At 39.7% G+C, this 16,889-nt stretch overlaps 1 protein-coding gene across 1 annotated transcript in view; it reads right to left on the reverse strand.

The window, feature by feature from the left end:
* KCNH7 (potassium voltage-gated channel subfamily H member 7) overlaps positions 1–16,889 on the reverse strand; it is a 410,475-nt gene that overhangs the window by 331,293 nt on the left and 62,293 nt on the right. The gene's annotated exons all lie outside the window — the stretch shown is intronic.

Consider the following 16,889-nt stretch of genomic DNA (forward strand, 5'->3'; position numbering starts at 1 on the left):
TGTACTCCCCTGTTAAAATTAAGCAAGTAAATTAAGCACAGCCAGAATGTTTTGCTGTATTGAGGCCTTAATGAATAGTACTTCAGTAATGAATCGGGAAGCAGCAAAAGACTTTGGGGTAATGATTCAAAAATCACAGAAATATAGGACTGGAAGGGACCTTGATCAGTCTCCTGGTTCAGGCCTCTGCACTGAGGCAGCATTAAGAATTATCTAAATTATACCTTATAGGTGTTTGTCTAACCTGTCTGTAAAAGCCTCTAACCACAACCTCCCTAGGTAATTTATTCCATCGCATAATTACTATAATGGGATGTATTTGGCCCTTTGTGGAGACTCTGCAATCCTACTACAGCTAGCCAGATAGTGGTATGCCAAGATGCAGGGGTTTTTGTATCTTAGCCATACAAGACAGATGGCTATTCAGCTTCTTTTTTAAAACTTCCAGTGAACAAACTTCCATTATGTCCCTAAGCAGTTTTTTCCCACTGTTCTTACAGGCAGGAAGTCTTTCCTGAGATGTAATCTAAATATTTTATGTTGTAGTTTGAACCCATTGCCATCTTTTTTATGGCTGCCTTTCAAGTACTGGAAGGCCACTGTCATGTCTCCCCACCTTAATCGTCTCTTTTTTCCCCCAAACTAAACATAGTCAGTTCCTTCAGCCTTTACTCACATGGCTTACATTCATCCCTTTGATCACTTTTGTTGCTCCCCTCCAGATCCTTTCCAATTTCTCTAAATCCTTTCTATTCAGCAGTGACCAACTGGATACGGTATTCCAACTGAAGCATTTTTATTTGGCAACTGTATTATATTGTTTCCTCATTTTCAGATTGTGATCCACCACAATTCTCAGATCCGTCTCAGCAGTGTTGTTGCCAAATCAGTTGTCCACCATGCTATATTAGTGAATTTGGTTTTTTTCTTTTCTAATAGTAGTATCTTATCTTTGTCTTAGTTGAATTTCATTTTGTTTTCTATAGCCCAGTTCTACAACTTTATCAAGGTGCCTTTGAATTTTAGTTCTATCTTCAAGTTATTTGCACCCCCCCAGATCTGAGTCATCTGCATATTTAATCAGTATGCTCTATTCTTACTTTGAAGTCATTAAGAAAGATGTTAAATAACACCAGAGCCAGAAGAGATCCTTGTGAAACCCCATTTGAGACTTCCTTCCAATCTGACATCATTCTGTTAATAGTTACTCTGTGGTTATTTCCCCAGTTATATATCCACTTAATGATCATTATAGCCATTTCTCTAGCTTCCTTATGAGCATAGCTTGACTTTTGACACAATTCCATGACAAAGTGCAGGTATGTCTACTACATTTTCCCCTATCCACCAAACAAGTTACCTTGTCAAAGAAGGAAAACAAGTATCATGTGAGACAGTATTGAAAGTCATACTAAAGTTGAGATTTACCACATTTACTGCCTGCCCACTATCCACAAAGCTTGTTACGCTGTCAAAGAAGGATGTTAGGTTAGTTTGACATGATTTGTTCTTGACAAATCGATGTTAACTTTTACTCATCACTTTATTCTTTCTAAGTGCTTACACACTTATTGTCTGTTTGCTCCATTATCTTTCCAGATACCAAAGTTAAGATGCCTGGACTATAATTTCTTTGGTTCTCCTTATCCCCCCTTTTATAGATAAAAGTGGCAAGGAGTCCTGTGGCACCTTATAGACTAACTGAAGTGTAGGATAGTGATAGAAATGTAGCCATGTTAGTCTGGTGTAGCTGAAACAAAATACAGGACTATGTAGCACTTTAAAGACTAACAAGATGGTTTATTAGATGATGAGCTTTCGTGGGCCAGACCCACTTCCTCAGATCAAATAGTGGAAGAAAATAGTCACAGCCATATATACCAAAGGATACAATTAAAAAAAATGAACACATATGAAAAGGACAAATCACATTTCAGAACAGGAGGGGGATGCGGGGGGGGGGGGGGGGGGAGGAAGGAAGGTAAGTGTCTGTGAATTGACGATATTAGAGGTGGGGAGAGTGGGATGTTTGTGAAGTGTAGGAGCACAGTCTTTCTTTAATCCAGAGTTGATTGTGTCAAACTTGAAGATGAACTGTAGCTCAGCAGTTTCTCTTTGAAGTCTGGTCCTGAAGTTTTTTTTAAAAACACAGAGTTAACACAATCAACCCTGGATTAAAGAAAGACTGTGAATGGCTTGCTAACTACAAAAGCAGCTTCTGCTCTCTTGGAATTCACACCTCCAGATCAGCTACTAGAAGTTGGCCTCATCCTCCTTGATTGGATCCACCTCGTCATCTCCAGCCTGATTCTGGCCTGCATATTTATACCTGCCTCTGTAAATTTCCACTACATGCATCTGACGAAGTGGGTCTTTGCCCACAAAAGCTTATGCTCCTACACTTCAGTTAGTCTATAAGGTGCCACAGGACTCCTCGCCGCTTTTGCAGATTCAGACTAACACGGCTACCCCTCTGATACTTTTATAGATAGGCATTGTATTTCCTCTTTTCGGCCATGTCTATACTAAGAAACTATTAAGGGCCGCACGCAGGAATTTCTCTATTTGGGGGGGAGGGTGCATTTTTTGTAAATGTGGACCACAAGGGTGTGAATGCACCCCCCATGTTCTCCCAAGTAAGTGGGGAAATCAGCTTCGTCCCTCCGCCAGCCAGCCAGAGCATCAGGGAGGTAGGCTTGGGCAGCGTGCTGCTCCTGCCTTCCCCTGGCTGGACAGAGCATGCTTACTTGGGTGACCATAGGGGTGGGTGCTTTTGCACCTTTTGCACCCACCCTGCGTAAGGGCTTGGGAAACTATTGCAAAATAATTAAATTTGATTTAATAACTCCCAATTTTACAAAATCGAAATAGCATGTCCCCACTATGGAGAAGCCTCAAAATTAGTCTGAGGCAGGGTCCATTAATGTGGATACCTCGGACTTAGACCCCCTCCCCCCTCAGGAAGCACTGGGGAGTAATTAATTCAAATTACTCTGGGGATTAGTTATTTCAAACTAGTGGCACTGGAGTGTCCACAGTAATACTATTTCGAAATAACTCTTTCAAAATCAGCGTATGTCTACACTACAGAGTTTTTTTCGGAAAAGCAGCCTTTTATCCAAAAAAACTTCATTTATGTCCACACTGCAATCACATTCTTTAAAAATAAAATCAAAAGAACAGAGGGATTTCCGACATTGGTAAACCTCTTTCCATGAGGAAGAAGCATTTTTCTGAAAGAGCTCTTTTGGAAAAAGGCATGTGTGGATGGGGAAAAGGGAGTTCTTTTGAAAGAAGAGGAAAAAGCACAGGTGCCCTGGTAGCCACTCTATGTATAGTAATCACAGCTTAAATGTGAGATAAAATTTATTCAGTGTGGACGCTATGTTTCGAAAAAGCAAATTGCTTTTTCGATGTGCTTTGGTAGTGTGGACGCGCTGTTTTAGAAGTAGTTTTTTTGGAAGATCTCTTTCAGAAAAGCTTCTTCTGAAAGAAGCCTGAAGTCTAGACATAATCTGAGTGTCATTCCCCAAGAAAATCAGGAGCACTGATTTCTAAATAAGTGGCCACCTATTTCAAAATAACTATTGTGGTAGTGTGGACTCTCCACTTATAAATTCAACCTAAGAGGAGCTATTCCAAAATAAAGCCCTAGTATAGACCAGGGCTTCCAGACCGCTGGAATCTCTCCCATCCTCCATGAATTCTCAAAGATAATTGTTAATGGCTCAAAACTAGGCAGCTAGTTCTTTAGGTATTCCTGCAAGTATTTCCCTGGGCCTGAAGACATCTCACTTTCTTAAGCAATTCTTAACTTTTATTTTGCTATTTTATTTTACCCATTTGTTAATTGTCCCATTACAGCTAGCTCTTGTGATGAAAAATGACACAAAACAGGTATTTAGCAGTGGGCCATTGCTGCATTTTCTGTTAATGAAGAGGGAAAGACAATGGGCCAACTCTGTCCTTTTTTCCCCTCTCCTTTCTCATATATTTGTAACCTGTTTTCTTGTTACCCTGTATGTCTCTAGTTTCATCCCATTTTTCCTTAACCATCTTAATTTTGTCCCTACATGCAGCTTTTTTTAAAAGACATATTTGTCCTTGTCTTTCTCTTTGTACAACTCTCTTCTGAGTTTTAGGTACTAGTCAGGGCTTCCATTCCAATGGGGACAAAAGCACCCATCTGCCTGACATGCTGGGCTTAAAATTGAGCATCTTTCTCAATTACTGGAGAATAGAGTGCAGGCTCCACTGCGTGAATAAGTGCTGGCAAATGAGATAATAGTTCCATGAGTCAGACCCCATCAAGTGTAAATGAAATAGAAACTGCAGCTGATGGAACTTATTCCAACCCCTTCTGACCTTTTCAGGCTGCACTTTGCGCACTTAGTGACTAACTATTTAATTTCTTCACTATTTGTATGCTGATATGCCATATACGATTGTATTATTGCTTATATATCATCTACTGTGATCCCTTTTGAAAAGGTGGTGGAAAATTTTGCGGGGCTCGGCCCTGGGAAAAGTGTGGGTACTCAGCTCCAGGCCTCCTGGAAGGGACAGGGCTTCAGGCAGAAGGGGCAAGGTTAGGGGCAGCTTGCCCTCAGTACTGCATGGACTGCACCGCACCTCCCTTGGCCAGCTCTCAGCACTGCCCCGATTATGCTGCATGGGACTCTCCGTTGGTGATTTAAAGCACCTGGGGCTCTGGCTGCCACTGTGCCAGTTGTGGCCCACAGCCCTTGGCCCTTCTATATACTGAACCCTGGGGCAACTGCCTCCTTTCCCCCGTCCCTCTGCCCTGTCAGTGGCCCTGGGGAAAACAAAACTGAATATGAGCATGAAAAAATAACGGCATTGTCATACATCTTAACTACAAAAGAATTTGTAAAGATATAAATGGTTCAGTCTTCTAATTATCTTGGGTTGTATAAAAGCCAAACCTCTACCGATCTTTGCAGTCTTACAAAACATACACAAAACTACTCCATTTAAAAATACAAGATACTGATTTACAAGCATAACATTAGATAAACAAAATACTTTTCTCTGCTAAAAAAAATTCCAGGGAAAGCAAAAATGTATTTTCTTTTGAAATATATGAATTTTTTTTGGCAAAACATTCAATAACATTTTTGACTATTTCAGTGAGAATTTTTATTTTAACCTTTTTAATTACTATTCCTTGCCCCCTCTCCATCTAGAGGAAGTGAGGAAAAGTAAAAGTGTGAGAAAATGATGAATTAAAAAAATATTTTAATCTATTTTTTACAATGGATAAAAATCAAAGCATTACTCATTTAAAGACAGACAGGAAAATGAGAGATTATTAAATGTTGAAAATGAAAGTATTCTTTCTTATTTTTGGTATTGCACTTTCAGCACTAACTCTTGTAAGTGAAAGAGAAACTTTTCACTTTTGAAACCCTGAAACTTTTAAAAACGTTTTCCCCTACTTTTCTACTGCTGTGGGGACAGGGATGAGGTGAGGGTGAATAGTAAAAACAGGGTAAGGTTGGCATTTCCCCTCATTATGAAATGAAATCTCTAAAAAAAAAAATTAAAATCATTAAAAGCAGACATTCAATATAACACATACACCTACTTTTTTTGACAAAGCTGTTGATCAGTTTTACTTGGTAGTGTTAAGTTCCCTTATACTATTTTTATTTCTTGGTATTGATACAGATTTCAGACAACTTAGATTTGCTTGAGAACATTGAGCAGGGAAAGCTCCATCTCCGTAGCTCGGGGATGGGCACTGAGTTGGCAGGGATATGGCTCTAATGCCTAAACATTAAATATTAGAGTTGTTGAGCCCTACAACAGAGAATTTAGTTGATTTAGTTGGAATTGGTCCTGCCTAGAGCAGGGGGCTGGACTTGATGACCTTCTGAGGTCTCTTCCAGTTCTATGATTCTATGATTCTATGAATAAGCTACTCTCACTGAAAAAGGCCTAACAACAGGCTGTTTATCTCTGTATACTAGGAAACTTTGGAGACATCAGATTCCTCAGCTCTGGCCAATGTAGCAGACAGAATCACTGTGCCCCTGGGCAAGGTGGAAGGGGGAGCTCTGTGCTCCTGAAAGGGTCAGGCCTTGGACAGAAGGAGCAGGGTTGGGCTAAACCTCTCTCAGTGCCACCTGGAATGCACCAAGCAGGGCTGCGGTGGCAATTTCAAGGTCCCGGAGCTCTTTTGAGTGGCTGGGCCTCATGGCAGATGCCTCCCCCCCCCCCCCCTGCAGTCCTGGCTCTCACCTTTATATACAATCTTGGGAAGGGGGAGGGAAGGGAATTCAATGTCCAATGTCCGTTCAACACTTGCATGTCCCTAAGACAAGGCACAGAGCCAATTAGTGTTGGTAATTCCTGTGCTGTACACCTCTATCTATTAAATTTGTCATTTTAAATTGGTCACTGAACAGTCTGAACTATCAGACGTCTATAGTGTTTGATTGCTATTGTTCAAATTCACCTTAGCACAAATGATGTACAGGTTGACTTGGACAATGAACAATCCTTTGAGTCAACCAGATTGCCCCTTCCCCCCATCCTGTCTTTGGCCCTTCCCAAATTTGTTTGAAACTGTGTCCTAGTCCTTTTTTCTGATGATAGTTGAAATAAACCTGCTTACAGCCATCTTCTTTTTCCTTTCAGAATGTTGTGTGTAACTGCATAAACTCATGCTTTAGCTAACATGCTCTTTTAATCCACTCTTTATCAAAGAATAGATTCCTATCAAGATGTATTAATGACAACTTTATATCTCTGGTGTTTACTGCAGCGACACAGCATTAAGTATAATGCCTAAGGAATGTGATGTAATGGGGCAGGAGTGGAGTTCATTCATAAAGAATTCCTTTTCATAAACCTGTCAAGCAGCCAACCTCTTTTTCAGAAATAGTTAAGGCTCCAACCACTCCCTATCTTTACCTCCCAAATGCACTAGCCAGAAGAGCTGAGTCAGGACAAGGTATGGAACAAAGGTCCACTTCATAAAGCACTGCAGTAACTATCTTTGTACTTGGAGCAAGGGTAAATGAGAGATGTAAATGTGAGACTGACATAATTTGTCTAGGATTAGATGCAAAGGCTCAATCTAGCCCTAAATAAATAAATTAAGTTCTTGAACTTCTTCAGTATATTACATTTCTCCTGCCTGCCCCCAAGCCACCTCTCTTTTAATTTCATACCTTGTGATTCCCAACCTTTTGAGCATACCAATCTCTTTTCAGTCTATTAAAATTTCATGTACCCCCCCACCCCACCAATGATCGATCCATTTTTGCTAGTGGCCCAACTAAACCCTTCCTACCACTCTAATAGCTTTGGAATGCTTAGAGCAGAATGACATATTCAAAAAAGAGGAAAAAACGGTAAAAAGTGACTGACCCGTTTATAAGCTGACTCCAGAGTACAGTCACCGCTTGTCAGCAGTGGAGGAACATGCAGACTGCAGGGCACGGAGCTTCTCATGTTCTATTGGCTGCTATTTGCTGGTGCTGCCTCCTCAGCTCCTGTCCCCTCAGTTCCCTGCCCATCCACAGAGTGGCCAAAGGGAGCTCTGGAGCTGCCAACTCCTCAAGGGTGTAATTTCAGGAGGGTAGGGGCAAGGCAGAACTTTGGGAGCTTGGGGTGGGGGGGGGGGAGAGACGGGAAAGGGGTAGAGCAACTGTGTACACCAGGTCATGGCTTGCTTTTGATCCCATTCTCTGGATGCTAAGAGAGTGAGAGAAAAGTGCTTGCATCCCATGCATTCCTCTCACATACCAGCCAGGCATAAGAGGCATGCACAGCATGCAAGCACTTTCTCCTTGCCCCCTTAGCTTCCAGAGAATGGGATCAAAGCAAGCTGCGTTCTGGCTCACATGGCTTCTGCCCCTCCTCTCCCCCTCACTCTCTGGGAGGGGAAGGAGAAGAAAAGATAAAGAAAAGGAAGGATTGGGCCCATCGCGATGGGCCTGATCCTTACTTTTAAGAACTTTCCACAGACCCCCTACGGTGCCCTCATGAACCCCCAATGGTCCACGGACCACAGATTGGGAACCACTGCCCTACACACAAACACCTCCTAACGTGGGAGTAGCTGCTCCCTGATTTCTATGTGTACTGTCTTTGTATTGCATTCTTAATTTATCTGGATGAGATTTGATTATGGGAATATTTTTCTCTGTCTTCTTGTCTCTGCTTCCATTTCCACCTTCCAGTATATTTTGGGTGATGTCATCTATCCCCCTCCCTAAAATAATTTTTTATGCCTAGCTTCCATGCTGGATTCCTCCATGTTATTTCCCCTTCACTGTTTATCCAGAAAGCTCTCCTGCCTTTGTTCACGTGAACACTTTCTTTGACTGAGGTATGTTAAGCCACAAAAACACCTGAGGCATGTTGAAATCCCCATTACTCTTATTTTAAATGTTCTAAGTACACAAATCACTGGAAAACATACCCTAGCCAATGAATTTGGATTGTCAGGGCCCACATTTGAAGACTGTATATTAAATTGATTTTTGAAACAAGGAGACAGAATAGATGTTTGCTCCATCCATTCCATGCATCAACCTCATATTGCAGTACCTCTAGGAAAGAAAAAAACTAAAAAAGTACATGTCTTTTCCTTCTGTAAGCTTCCAACTTTATTTTAATAGCTCATTTAGCCCACCCAAGGGGGTCAAAACAGTGTGTGTGTGGAGGGGAGAGTATAAATCTCACAGATGTATGGATAATTGAGCCTGCAGTCTTTAAGCCTAAAACGGCTTATTCATCGCTTTGAATCAACAGCTCACTTGCCTCTGTCCTTTTAGATATCACTCACTTTCAATCTGTCTGCAAAGAGTTGCACCCTGTTTTGGCTCCCCAGTATTATACTGTGCATGAAGTAAAGAAGCTTATCATAGTACGATAGTACAATTTAAGCTTTAACCACAATCTAGAATTTGTTTTGAATGTTATTTAATACATTCCTGGGGGCATGTTAAGAAAAGATACAGTTGGTCAAACTGTTTTCTGAAAGGGAGCTGCTCTTGTTTCTATGGGAGTTTTGTCACTTATATCAATAGTAGTAGATGTAGAAGAAAATACCATGGGTGAAATTATGCCTTTTCTAAAGTCAAAGGGAGTTTTGCCATTGGAACCAGCAAGTCTAGGGTTTCACCTGAGGTTATTCTAAATTTAAGAGCCAGATTTTGATTATGGAAGAAGTAGAATATTTTTTTGAATTCCTCTAATTCATAGTAGCATTTAATGAAGCTAAAGTAATATGCTTTAGACCACTGCTATAGAAACCAGCATGAGCTGGGAATTTTCCAAATAAATCCTTTAGGATTACAATAGTGGTTTTTAAAATTAACTATTAGTATATATTTACTGAAACAGACACTTTATTTACTAAGCAATGTTAAGAGCATCAGTAAAGTGTTTTCAAGATAGATAAAACTGATTGAATGTGGCAAATGCAGAGTTTGCAAAGATTAATTCAGATTCTGAACAGCTTAGCCTAAATTATAACTCTTTTGCTTTGATATTTGTGAACATTCATACAAAAAGGTTTATGTGCACAGGAATTTTTGTGGAATAACTGTGCCCATTTATATATAAAATTCACAGAATCTATGCACAGAATTTATGCAGGCTCAAGAATATTTAGTATTAGCTATTTCTTATTCAATACTGACTTGCTTATAAAGATTCGGTCATGTAGAAAATCAATCACATACCAAAAGAGGGAACAGCAAATATCTGAGCTGAATGAACAATCCATAGGTTGAGAATTGTTTGGACGAACTATTTATGAATACTTTACAAAAGAGGGGATTGTCTCACAATGATTCACTAACAGGAAAAGGGGGGCTAACATTGGATAGATTATTTATTTGTCATTAATAGTTTGATCAGTTCAGAACCATTCCTTATAGAAAGAAGGCAATGTTTGCTCTTTGGGCAGGGCCTGTCTTGGCATTATGCGTTTGTACAGTGTTGAGTACAGTAGGACCCAGGTTTGACCTTCCAGTATTACCATGATAAAGAATATGGTACTTAGCATTAGAAGCATGTCAACTAATTGGATAAAATAAAATTTGAGCTGAATCTTCACATAAAGCTGGACATGTGATATGTAAGGCATGTGCTATATTCTTTAGGTGGGAACAGAAGAAAATTCACTTCAAGAAAATTTCATGTCCAGATCTGATTTAAAAAGAGAGCTTATAAGAGACTGTTCTTGACTTTTTTAACTCTTTTTTTCATGTATAAAATGGTTAAAAGGTTTAATTAAATACCTCCAATCTTGGGTGCTCAGTCCAACTTCATGCCAAGCATTTTTGAGATGCATTATTATTACTACATCTATCTAAATATCCCATTAAGTGTGCATTAAATATTTTGTTCCTAAACACTTGTGTTTTTTTAGTTGCTGAAAAACTGAACAGCATAGGCATGAGAGGTGGATGAATATAGCTTCAATCCCCAGAGAATTTTTCTTTTTCAGCTTGCATATAAGGACTAAGCTTTGGTATCCTATATTTTCATGTCTGGAAGTGCAGAAAGTGAGGGTTTTAGTGGGGTAACAATTGTAAGAATAGCCCAAGAGGACACGATTGTGAGGTTTGAAATAGCACTGATTATAGGACATTTTCCTAAAAGGAAAATATAGCTGACTATTAAATAGCCTCACAAAGGAGATGGTTGATGGTTTAAAGCTGGCCAAATCTCTAAAAAGAGTGTTTCTGTATGTCTGTCCGTCTGTTCAAGAACTCCTACTAAACAATGAGAGGTAGGACCACAATATTCGGTATACACCTTCCTCTTATCATAACTTAAAGCCAAGTAAGGGTTTGTTTGTGCCAGGACAATGAGATATGTGTGGAATGTAACTGTTTCTCATCAAACAGAAAGGGAGAGCTGTGACAGCAAGGACAGTTATACTCCTGAATGACCACAGGGAGACAGGAAGAATACCAGCCCGAGGGAGCTGCTGCCAGGAGGGCAGTGTGGCCCCTGACACTGCATAAGCTGCCGCCGCCCTGAAACATGCAACTATGGGACACGCTGGTGACCGCACCTCCTGGCTTCCTGCCTTGACTCCTGCACCCCACACACACACTCAGCACCCTGCTATGAGACCCTTCCATATCCCCAAGTTCTTGATCTGACTCCTGCTCTGGTGGACTCAAGCAATGCCGGGTAAATTTTCTAGTATATTAGAAGGAGAAATCATGAATTTCCCCAGGGGAACTGAATAGGAGACTTAACATGCCATCTCTTTCTTCTCTAATTTCCTGTGTGTGTGTGTGTGTGTGTACATAAAAAGCTATTTTAAAGGCAACATGAGATGACACTGAAAAGAATTCACAAATAACATTGATAATATATTTTGACCGGCAGAGTAAAATGAAAGATAAGAAAGGTAACATTGCTTATTTGGGGAAATTTTGGGCACAAGACCAAATGATCCCACTGTAAAGGAAAGATGGCAAGTATGGCAAGAGACCATATCTAAAATTCAAAAGGAGTCCTACAAAAAAGTGGAAACTAGGTCAAATTTCAAAGGATTAATATAAACAACTCAAGTATGTAGGAACAAAATTAGGAACAAAATAAGCTCAAACTAGCTAGACATAAAGGGTAACAAGAAAAAATTCTACAAATACATTAAAAGAGGAAGACCAAGCAGAGGGAAGGACTGTTATTTGCGTGTGTGTGTGTGTGTGTGTGTGTGTGTGTGTGTGTGTGTGTGTGTGTGAGAGAGAGAGAGAGAGAGAGAGAGAGAGAGAGAGAGAGAGAGAGAGAGAGAGAATAATAGAAAATGTGGGGCAGAGATGCTTAATGACTTCTTTGTTTCGATTTTCACTAAGAAGGTTACTGGTGATTAGATGTCTAGCATAGTGAATGCCATGAAAATGAGGTAGAATCAGAAGCTAAAATAGGAAAAGAACAAGTTAAAAATTACTTAGAGAAATTAGATGCCTTCAAGCCACCAGGACTTGATGAAATGGATCGTAGAATACTTGGGGAGCTGACTAGAGGAGATATGAGTCATTAGCAATTATCTTTGAAAAGTCACAGAAGACAGGAGAGATTCCCAAAGAGTAGAAAAGGGCAAATATAGTGCCCATCTATAAAAAGGGAAATAAGGACAATCTTGGAAAATTACAGCCCACTTATCTAAAATTCTGTATCTAAAAAGATTGTGGAGCAAATAATTAAGCAATCAATTTGCAAACATCTAGAGGATAAGTAACAATCAATATGGAATTGTCAAAACCAAATTGTATCAAATCAACCTGATGGCTTTTATTTTCAAGCCTTATGCATAGAGGGAAGTGATAGACATGGTATATCCTGACTTTAGTAAAGCTTTTCATATTGTCTCGCATGACTGTCTCACAAACAAAGCAGGGAAATGCAAGCTAGAGGGAGCTACTATGAGATGCTACTACGAAGTGCAAGAACGGTGGGAAAACCATTGCCAGAGAGTAGTTATCAATGGTTCACAATCATGCTGGAAGGGCACATGAGTGGGCACTACAGGGATTCATTCTGATCCTAGTTCTATTAAAAAAACTTAATCAAAGATTAAGATAGTAGCATAGAGAATACACTCATAGGCTGCATCTAGACTGGCATGATTTTGCGCAAATACTTTTAACGGAAAAGTATTTCCATTAAAAGTATTTCCACAAAAGAGCGTCTAGATTGGCATGGATGCTTTTATGCAAAAAGTGCTTTTGTGCAAAAGCATCAATGCCCAGTATAGACGCGCTTTTGTGCAAGAAAGCTCCGATGGCTATTTTAGCCATCGGGCTTTCTTGCGCAAAAAATTAAGGTGCGTGTCTACACTGGCCCTCTTGTGCAAGTATTCTTGCACAAAAGGGCTGATCCCTGAGCGGGATCATCAAAATATTTGCGCAAGAAGCACTGAATTCTTACATTAGAACGTCAGTGCTCTTGAGCAAATTCAAGCTGCCAGTGTAGACAGCTGGCAAATTTTTGCGCAAAAGCAATGCTTTTGCGCAAAATCTTGCCAGTCTAGATGCACCCATAAAGTTTGTGAATGATAGCAAGCTGGGAGGTTAGGAAAATTCGAAATATCTGAATAGGATGAAATTCAGTAAGAACGAATGCAAAGTGCTCCATTTAGGAAGCGACAATCAGTTACACATGTATATAATGGGAAATGACTGCCTAGGAAAGAGGCACCAAAAAGGAATGTGTGGGTCATAGTGGACCACAAGCTAAATATGAGTCAACAATGTGTCACTGTTGCAAAAATATTTTGGGATGTGTTTGCAAGAGTGTTGTAAGGAAGACATTAGAAATAATTCTTCTGCTTTATTCTGCACTGATTAGGCCTCCTCTAGAGCATTGTCTCTAGTTCTGGGTGCCACAATTAAATCTGTCCACGTCTCTGCTAAAGAAAGTGCAGAGAAGAGCAACAAAAATCAATACAGGTTAGAAAATTTATGAAGCAAAGATTGAAAAAAAAAGTGTTTATTTAGTCTGGAAAAGAGTAGACCATGAAGGAAGATGATAACCCTTTTCAAGTACATAAAAGGTTGTTACAGGGAGAAAGCAGAAAAAATATTCTCATGAACCTCTGATAGGACAAGAAGCAATGGACTTAAAGTGCAGCAAGAGAGATTTAGATTGGATATTAGGAAAAGCTACCTAACTTTCAGGATGGCTAAGCACTGCAAAAATTGCCGTGTTGTGAAATCTCCATCATTGGAGCTTTCTGTGAGCAGGTTAGACAGACCACCCCAACAGGTATTTAAATGGTGCTTGTTCCTGTCATGAGTGCAGGGGACGAGACTAGATGACCTCTCCAGGCCCCTTCCAGTCCTTTGATGAAGATCAAACAAACAAAATGAAGTAAAAAAATAGGATTATTGATATGAACTGATACAAAACTCTAGATTATTTAGATGAGATTTGTCATAGTCGGACAAAGCTAGTGCAGCCCTAGGACATTTTAAAATTGGCATCTGTTTACTGTAGTAACTTCCCAGGATCCATTACTGTAATCTCTGGGGCATGCTGTTTAGAATGAGGCTTGGGAGGTGATTAGAACAAATTGTAAAGAAATTCAATTGATCAGAGCTGTAGTGCACTAGATTTTACCTTCAACTCAGCAAAGATAAATCTATGACTGGAGCACTTGAGAACTGGCACTCACGGCTTCTTGTGCCAGAAATATGCAAATGAGGCTAAGCGTGGAATATCGCTGAGCCTCATTTGCATACCTAATTTGCATACCTAATTTACATACTTCATTTTTGCAGAAGAGGTTCTTGCACCAGAAGGAGCTGTCTACTGCCCATTCTTGTGCAAAAAAACCTCTCTTGCACAATGCCGTTATTCCTGAAAATAATTGGCGTAACGGCATTGCACAAGAGGGATTTTCTTGTGCAAGAAGGGGCAGTGTAGATAGCTCCTTCTGGTGCAAAAGCCTTTTCTGGAAAAATGGCGGCTCATTAGGTATGGAAATGAGGCTCAGCAATATTCCACGCTTAGCCTCATTTGCATATTTTTGGCGCAAGAAGCCGCGAATTTACACATAGACTCAGAGTCTTAGCAAGGTGATCCCTTGAAAACAGGTTTTCAAGCTAAGTGACTGGAGGTAGGTTCAAAGATCCATCTGCGTACATTTGTTAGTAAGTGAGAAAGTATTAAAGAGAGAACTTACTTTCTTTTATTTACTCAAGTATTATTTGAATAAAGCTTGTGGTCTGTAATGATTTTTACCATTTCCATTTATGTTTCCATATGATGTATTGTAATAAAGAAGTATTGACTTTCTTTGTTTTTTCTTGCCCCATTAGAGTATTGTTGGCAGACAGAAAGTTTAGAAGAGGAAAAATAACCAAAATTGTCAATACGTTAAAAAAGAGCAATAAGAGGAATGTGTTTATCTACATAGAAAGTCTACAAAGGTAATGGCAAAATAATCAAAAGATCTCATTAAGAAGAGATCCAATATTTTAATGAACTGGTATTCCAAACTATTTTCTCAAAATGTTTGTGTTTCTTTTTTTTCTGAATGGAGAGACAGGAACAAAGGTGCAGTCTGTGGAAAAATGTAGGAAAAATATTATTTGGGGAGAAATGTTTGAGATTATAGACTCATAGACTCATAGACTTTAAGGTCAGAAGGGACCATTATGATCATCTAGTCTTACCCCCTGCATAGTGCAGGCCACAGAATCTCACCCACCCCTCCCAGAATAATCCTCTCACCTATATCTCAGATATTGAAGCCTTCAAATACTTTGAAGACCCCAAGATGCAGAGAATCCTCTAGCTGTGATCTGTACCCCATGCTACAGAGGAAGGCGAAAAACCTCCAGGGCCTCTGCCAATCTACCCTGGAGGAACATTCTGTCCCGACCCCAACTATGGTAAGAACTCATTTGTTATGAAGCAGACATATCACACTTTTCCCTCACTGCCTCTTTTACCTGGAAGTCTTCCCAGACTAATGATGAATACAATGAGATTTTACAACTATAAAGATGGAAACAAATAGTTATAGGGGGAAGAGAAGGGAGGCAGCAAAATGACAAGTACATTTATTATCTAACTAAACTATTACCTCTTTTTACTAGAGCAAGGAGTTGTAGAGTGAAGTTAATGACTCAACAGAATTTTAATTGGGCAACTCACTCTATACTGAAAGGACAGAATTAGCTACAGTTTCTTCATCACTCTAGCCCATTTGTGTTGAAACTTCATTGTGTATATGCCAGGTTTATCCCTTGAATATTGTAGGACACAAATCATCTTCCTTTTCTGGATATAAATGACCCAGCACAATAGAATGTGATCTCTCCAAGCTGAGGAGACAACAGGTTGTCAGAATACATAGAAGTGGCAGAGGGGCAGGTAAAACCCTGTGCCTTGGAACAGAGATCCAGAAAAACCTTTAGTAGAAGAAAGAGTGGAGGCAGGGTTTGGAGAATTGATGGATATTCATATCTTCCAGGTCCTTACTTTTTTGGGGGGTAGCACAAAAGCACACAGCCCGCTCCAGATCCAAAGCTGAAGTTGCAGCCACAAAAATTGCTCAACTTCTGCTCCTCTGCCTGGTAGGTTCCCTCACTTCAGCAGAGGTCTCCCATGCACTTTAGCTTGGTAATGGGGGCAGGATTTGAAGGGACTTTCTCTTGATATAAAGGGAGTTATGAAAGAAGGCTAGATATGAAAGGAATTTCTAGAGGTGAGGGAATTTCTCTTTTTAGAATGGCTACTATTAATGCTTGCACAACTAGCCAGAGAGAGGTGGGAAACAAGTAGATTCAAGTCAGAAGTGGGGATTCTGTGAAACATGGTTCCTTCTATTGCTTCCCCAATGAATCTCTTCAACTGTCCTATAGACAGATTGATTGCCAAAAGCATGATCTCTCTATAAATGAAAGACTAAAACTTCCAGCTCTGAAAGTGAATTATGCTAGAAGCCACATCAGTCCCTGTCCATTAAAACGATCTTTCTTTTCATTGTCTATGCCCTCCACCAAACTTATATCAAATGGACCACCAAAAATCCATCAGCTGATGACAACTTACCATCATTATTTGTCAATTCATTACCATTCTAATATTTTTATCTGAAGTTAGAAATTGAATAACTTAGTTATGAATTTCCTGTTGGAATCTAGACATTAAGTCCCTCTATATCTATCAGTATATTTATTTTTAATATTTATAATGTACCCATAAGCATGATATGTAATGTACGCTTACCCCCAGCAATGTTATCTTCATTCATAATGTTCTGTTCTTTCACTTGGCTTGTTTTGCTCACTGGTAATATTAAACACTGCAATTTAAGCATTTGTATTTGTGAATGTCCTGTATTCCCCTTTTGTTTTTCCTGAACAAATAGTTTT

Source organism: Pelodiscus sinensis, chromosome 7 (genome assembly GCF_052426305.1).
Source record: "Pelodiscus sinensis isolate ZL-2025 chromosome 7, ASM5242630v1, whole genome shotgun sequence".
NCBI classification, from domain to species: Eukaryota; Metazoa; Chordata; order Testudines; family Trionychidae; genus Pelodiscus; species Pelodiscus sinensis.